Below are 7,393 nucleotides of genomic sequence, written 5' to 3' on the forward strand. Positions count from 1 at the left end.
AATTAAAATTTTTTTAATGTTTTATTTAAATATTTATTCTGACAGAGAGAGAGAGAGAGAGAGAGACAGCGTGAGCAGGGGAGGGTCAGAGAGAGAGGGAGACACAGAATCTGAAGCAGCCTCCAGGCTCTGAGCTAGCTGTCAGCACAGAGCCTATCGCGGGGCTCGAACCTTGTGCCGAAATCGGACGCTTAACCGACTGAGCTACCCAGGCGCTCCGAGATTGATGAGATTTTAAATTATAGGATTGATAAATAGTTTTGCAAGTATTGATAGCATTTCAAGNGAGCAATGAGAAAGAAGGGTAAAAGTTATAATTTGGAGGTAGGTGGAGCCCAGATGACTGAAAACCATGGGTGTGATCTTAAAGAGTTTGAATTTTATTGTATAATACTTATTGTGCAGAATGAAATAACATCAGACTTATTAGTTGGAGGATTATTCTAACAGTAGAGTAAATAGTTAACTGAATGGTGTTATTTGGTTGTGGTGGAGTTGGAGGAAGAATTCAGAAATTACTGAGAGGAAGTAAGAGCTATTGCACTACCTATGTTGTTTCTATACCTGATCATAATTTGGCAAATCTGGTTAGGGAAAAGTAAGCAAGATTTTTTTGGAGACATGCATTGGAAAGAAGGAAAGTCATGGTAGGTGGGTTTCCAATTCCAGCTACGGCTCCTCAGTACTTATTCAACACAGTTTAGGACTGTTTATCTTAATTTGCTTCTAGTATGATCACATGGATAAGTTTATACCCGGGCTTATTGAGAAAGAAATGACTAACATGTTTATTTGTTTTTTTTTCAGGTATAGCGAGGAGGGACAAGAGACATCTTATGGTGGACTATATCCATGTGGGGGGAAAAGACCTTATATAAATGTGGAGTCCTTTTCCACGTAGTGTGATACAGAGACCCTAGAGGGAGAGATTAAATTTGGACAAATATCCAATATTATTTTTCCCTAAGAAATAGGAGAATGGGCAGTGGTAGTGTGTGGCAAGATGCTAACAGAAGAAGCAAAATGACAATAGGGATTACTGGCTCACCAGCATGATTTCCTTTGAGATGTAAGAATGATTTTTATATTTCCAAGATCATTACAAATCTAAGTTTTCGTGATGACAATTAGGCTAAGGTGGACAAAAACATCCTAAAACCTTCAGAGTTGAGTCAAGCCTAATTCTATAGAGACAGAGAATAGGGAAGAGGATTTGACCATGACCTTTAAGATGGTAGAGAAGCTACAAAGTAGATAGTGCTTCTTTCTTCGTATTTGATTGTTACTTATTTTCCTAGTAGAAGAAGGTAGTAGGGAATAATGATAAGCATGAACAGTTGACCCTTGAACAATGAGGGCATTAGGGACACCAACTCTGACACAGTAAAAAACCCCCACATAAAATTTGATTCCTTCACAACTTAATTACTGATAGATTATTGTTGACTGGAAACCTTATCAATGACATAAACAGTCAACACGCAGTTTGTATGTTATAAACTGTATTCTTATAATAGAGCAAGCTAGAGAAAATAAAATATTATTAAGAAAGCCATAAGAAAAAGAAAATAGATTTACAGCACTGGACTGTAAAAAAATCCATGGGTAAGTAGACCTGAGCAATTCAACTCTGTGTTGTTCAAAGGCCAACTGTATATGCACCTGCTAATTCTTCAGAGGAGAGTTAATCCCTTTAAATGATTTGATATGCTAACTGTGATAATGAGTGAAAATTCCAGAAAATGAGAGAGAATGCATCTTTTAAATTCAACTGACCAACAGCAACTCCATGGTCATTGGGGAGGGCATAGAAGCATATTTAAATAGAGGAAGATATAAAGGAAAGGAGTGAGAGGGAAGAGTAGGGAGGAAGATTGAAGGAGGAAGACTTGAGAGAAGACAAAAGAGCAAGGCAAGATATTTTACTTGAGAGAGAAAAAGGAGAAAAGTCACAACTGACATAGTGAATATAATTATGGGATAAAAAGTTCAGGTAGAGCATTTACATAAATATCCTGGTGTGATGTAACAGGTACCATTCTCCTCAATCTCTCCTGGAAACTTAAAAAAATTACATTTGAATAAACAAGTATTCTTATTTTTATTTTTATTTTACTTTTAATGAAAGGATTTTTGTTAAACCACCAGATTTTTGTTAAATCACACAAAAATCTGGTGGTTTAACAATGGCAAGTCTTGGATGTGTTGATTTCATCTCACGTCCAGGAAAGTCAGTATATACTATTCCAGTCTTGATAGATAGTGAAACAAAGATGGGTTCTACTAGGATTTTAAAAGACTTGTATATAAAAAAATATTTTAAATCTTAACAAGAGTCCATACTTTGAAAACGAGAAAATAATAGAAACACTGAAGGAAAGTAGGCCATATAGCAAAATTAAATAAGATACATACCTGTGCATAATCTATACAATAGAATTAAGACATATAAGACTTACTAAGCTAGATATGAAAGTTAAAATCATAAGAAAAATGGAAACTCTAAGATTTGCCAAGCATAATATAAAAGTAAATATCATGTCAATATAAAACGGATAGGTTCTCCATCTTCCTAAAAACATGAGAAATAAAAGACCTGATAAAAGTGTAATAGGAAAATGAAAACAAAAGACAAAAACAAAATGCATGGACCCCAATATTAATATGAGAAACAGGATAAATTTAGTTAAAAAACATTAAGAGAAAAATCACATCTCATAATAGTGATAAATATTACATTCTACAATAAAAATTTAAAAGACAGAGCTTGTTACGTAATTTTGGGACCTCCAATANAATTAAGATTTGGTTAAAGTACAAGGATGAAATTGATAATAATAATGTCAGAATTAATCTCATGTAATTTAGGTAGAAAAAATACCAGCATAATGATTCTGACTCCTGTATTTTACAAATTTTCCTTGAAATATTAGATAATATAATATGAGATGTTAAAGAGGAAAAGGAAAAATGTATATAACAAATAAAAGGTACTTAACAAATAAAAATAATATAATTCAATAAATAAAAATTTCATGAGAATTATTTTGCTATTAGGAAACCATTAAAATTTTTTTAATGTTTATTTTTGGGAGAGACAGAAACAGAGCACAAATGGGAGGCACAGTATCTGAAGCAGGCTCCAGGCTCTGAGCTGTCAGAGTTCGGGGTTCGAACTCATGGACTGTGAGATCATGCTGTGAGCTGAAGTCAGATACTTAACTGACTGAGCCACCCAGGGTCCCCTAGGAAACCATTTTAAATAATTGTAGAATTAGTTTAATTATCAAAAGCAAAATACTTTTGAAAAAGTATGCCTGACTTTTATAAAACAAATATTGTAAGAAATATAAAAGAAGCCTGAAGAACTATTTTCATTGTTATAGTGACTTTCATAAAGATATGTATTTTCCCACTAATTTCCCCAAGATTTAAAAAATATACTGTTATACTAATTAACTAAGGGGTTTTAAAAAGTAGAATAGGGGCGCCTGGGTGGCTTAGTCGGTTAAGTGTCCGACTTTGGCTCAGGTCATGATCTCATGGTTTGTGAGTTTGAGCCCTGCAATGGGCTCTGTGCTGACAGCATAGAGCCTGAAGGCTGCTTCAGCCTATGTCTCCCTCTTTCTCTGTCTGTCCCTCCCCTGCTCGCACTCTGTGTCTCTCTCAAAAAAAAAAAAAAAAAAAGAACACAAAGGATTTTTGGCATTTCTGTCTATGAGCTATTTTTGGCCTGAGTAAACCTGGCATGGCAAATTCTAAATCATGACAGGATGCCTCTCAGGCATCAGAGTTTTTGTGGGAAACTTAGTTTCTTTAGGAAAAACAAGCAGATCCCTCAAGAGTCACACTTTTAAGATCCAGAAACTTGGATCTTAATTATCCTTCAGCGTTTTCATAAATTGCTCTTAAAGGATCCTGTTTCATTTTATTAAAGACAAAATTCACAATCTCAAAAAATTTATTAAATAATGTGGATTTGGTTGTTTTAACAAAGACTCAACTCATAACAAAAACGTTAACATGGATGACATAGAAAAGTGAAAGAAGGTACATAAAAATCATACGTGAATTTCTTCTCCCAAGGATGATCACTGTTTTCATTTGAATGCATTTTCTTCTGTTCATTTTTCTGTGTGTATGTGTGTATGAAGTATAAATTAGAAACTTTATACTTTTCATATACAAGGATTATACTGCATGTACAATTTTGTATCAGATTTTTTAGTCAATCTTGAGCACATCCATGGAATTAACATTTTCAGTAAAATTTTGAAGTTTATATAATTTTTTCCTTTACATACATATCTCACAATTTACTAGGCTATTTTCACACTGTTAGACATTTAATTTTCTAATAGTTTCTCATTATTTTAATTAATGGCAGAATTAATGTTTTGATTCATAAGTCATAATTTAAATTTGAGATGATTTAGCAGCATTGCATCCTGGAAATAGAGTTATTGATGAGGAAGATTTCTATGGCTCCTGATTTCTATTGCTAGTTTCCTGTTCTGAATGTTTGTAGCAGTTTACACACCCACAAGTGCCTAGGTTCTTACATTCTTTGCAGGCCATGAATTTTATAGTATTTTTAGAATTTATTGTTTGAAGATTTTATTATTATTATTNAATCCTTGGCTATTGTATACTTTGCAGTCCTTTATAAGTCAACTAAAAAATTTATATTTTTTCAGAAAATGTACAGTTGTAGATGAGTTTTCTACTTTTCACTACCCTTGAATTTACTCCCATTATCTTATTTTTATCAAGATGAATTAATGACTTAAGTATAAAAGGAAAACCTCTGACACTATAACACAATACGTCAGTATTTTTCTAATAACTAGATCAGAAGGGAAATTATAACTATGAATAAAATAAATCACAAAGGAAAATCCACATCTGATTAGAAAACTTGTATATTATAAAATAAATAATAATTGGGGAAACATGCCTCTAATATGGTTGCATATTAATGTATCTGTATGACTATGTAATCAATAAGATGTGTATATACCCATATAACCAATGCTAGGATGTATTTGACATTCTGTATGTTAATATTTTCTCATTTTCTCATTTCTAGTTTTATTTATATTATTTTGACTATTTCTTTATTTCTACTTATTTCATATTTTATGCAATATTACATGGTATATTTCCATTTTATTTGGGTAGATTTTTTTAATGCTTGTCATCAATTTTATATTTATTATCAATGTTTTTCTCAAAACTTTAGCGCAGCTTAAAAGATGTAGGTAAATCTTGGCCTTGGTTTTCAGAGATAATGTATTATAACTTTAATATGATGAATGATGAGTTCTTGACAGGTATCACTGAATCTCAGCTTGCTCAATAACAGGCAAGTGAAGAAAAAGAAAGCACTTACAAAGTTTAAAAATTGCTTATTGAATTATTATATTTTTTCTGCTGACAGTGTTATATTGAATAATTCTATGGCAAAAAAATCTCATGATCTGTTCAAAAATATTTAACATTTTAAATTCCAGACTGAATGATTAAATTCCAGCAATAAGATTTTACCATGCTTATTTTCTTAACCTACTAAATAATTTTGAATGTTAATGATAAATTTAATATTTTAAGTGAGAGAGGCATGTTTTATAACACAGCTGATTTTGAAATAGCACAATAATAGACTTGAAAGATATTTTGGAAATAATCTAGTTCAGCATGAGGAAAAAAGATTTAGAAGATGATTTGTACTCAGTTCCAGTAATCTAGGACTCCTGGGGGAAAATGATGTGATCAAATCATCTTGTAAACATGCTTCCTGATGCTATTTATTGATGGGAAGATAAAGGACAGCTCTTATTTGTAGAATGTTTTTAGCAGGGGGTAGATGTTTGTTTGGGTGGACTCATTGATGAGTCCTGATTCACTGGAAAATGTCAGTTTGAATTGTATAGTTATAGGAGTATAAAATAGAGATGTTTCATGATTAAAAGAGCTTTCATNTTCACAGCAAAGAAACCAGGAGTCTGTAAATTGATGAGTCCTGATTCACTGGAAAATGTCAGTTTGAATTGTATAGTTATAGGAGTATAAAATAGAGATGTTTCATGATTAAAAGAGCTTTCATTGTACATGTGAGGCCCTCCTTGGCTTAGAGACCTCATATATTAAATCTGGACTAGAGGATATCTAATACATCAAGGAAAGACCCAGACAGCTAGTTTGGTAATGGCAGAAGTTTCCATATTGCCTATGTTTCACAACCACCACTATCCATTGATTTATCAATAAAAAATGACACTGGGTAAGAGATATGACTCATGTAAGTGGTGACTTAAAAATCCATCCTTCTGTGTAATCTTCAACCTCTTTATTCACAGTTGACAACAGAGACCCAGATGGGGGTAAATAACTTTCCCAGCGGTGCTCTTTCTGTGGAGCTCTGACACTCATTAGATGTGTGACCTTGAAGAAGTTACTTAATATTTTAATGCTCCGTTTTTTCATTTGTTAACTGGAAATAATAATAATATCTGCCTCAGAGGTTATTGTTTAGATTAAATGAGCTAATTTGAGGCAATGTAATCAGAATATTTCCTGGAACTATCATAAAAATGGTGTGTTTATTGTATTATTATTATCTAGCAAGCACAGTAGAATTGTATGAATCGGAGTTTAATTTTTGCTTTCTCGTCCAGCACTCTGTTTTTATCTTTTAGGCTTCATGAATTTCTCTATTACTGAAGGAGAAAATCTTAATACAACAAATATTTCAAAATATTCTCTTAGTTCCATAAAACGATAAGTAATTAGAATTCTTCTCTTTCAGGACTGTATAGGCAATGCTTTTGAATATCAGATTATTAGTGCTTAGAAAAAGGGTTAGTAGATTCTACAATTTAGAATAGAAATCATCCCTCTAACCATATTCCAATTCACTTTTCCTTCCGAACAAGTACAATTTAAATTAATAATAGGTGAGAAAGGGATATCTCTATTATAGATAGTTTGTAGTTTTAGAAATTTATATTATAGGAGTTTCAGGGGAGGTCCTGTGTCTAACTATTAAGCTTTGCTTATTATATGACAAATCCTTGCTAAATGTGTTCACATAAACTCATCTCACTTAATGAGCATGATAATTAATGAGATAGGTATTTTGATTGCCCTTACTGTATAAAGGATGATATTGAGCAAGAAATGTTTAATAAAGTTTTCAACTTCCTATACATGACTAGTGGTTGCCTGGCTATTAAAGACCAATGATCTTACCTAGTGTCAGACTTCTTGCTTGCTGTACCATGCTGGACAAATGAGTTCTCTGAGTCTTCATCTTCTTCTCAGCAAAATAGTAGAAAATTGAGATTAAAGTATTCAAAGAATTTAGTGGAGTCCCTGAAATATCATCTTAGCC

The sequence above is a fragment of the Crocuta crocuta genome, unplaced genomic scaffold (genome assembly GCF_008692635.1).
Source record: "Crocuta crocuta isolate KB4526 unplaced genomic scaffold, BGI_CrCroc_1.0 scaffold158, whole genome shotgun sequence".
Taxonomy (NCBI): Eukaryota; Metazoa; Chordata; class Mammalia; order Carnivora; family Hyaenidae; genus Crocuta; species Crocuta crocuta.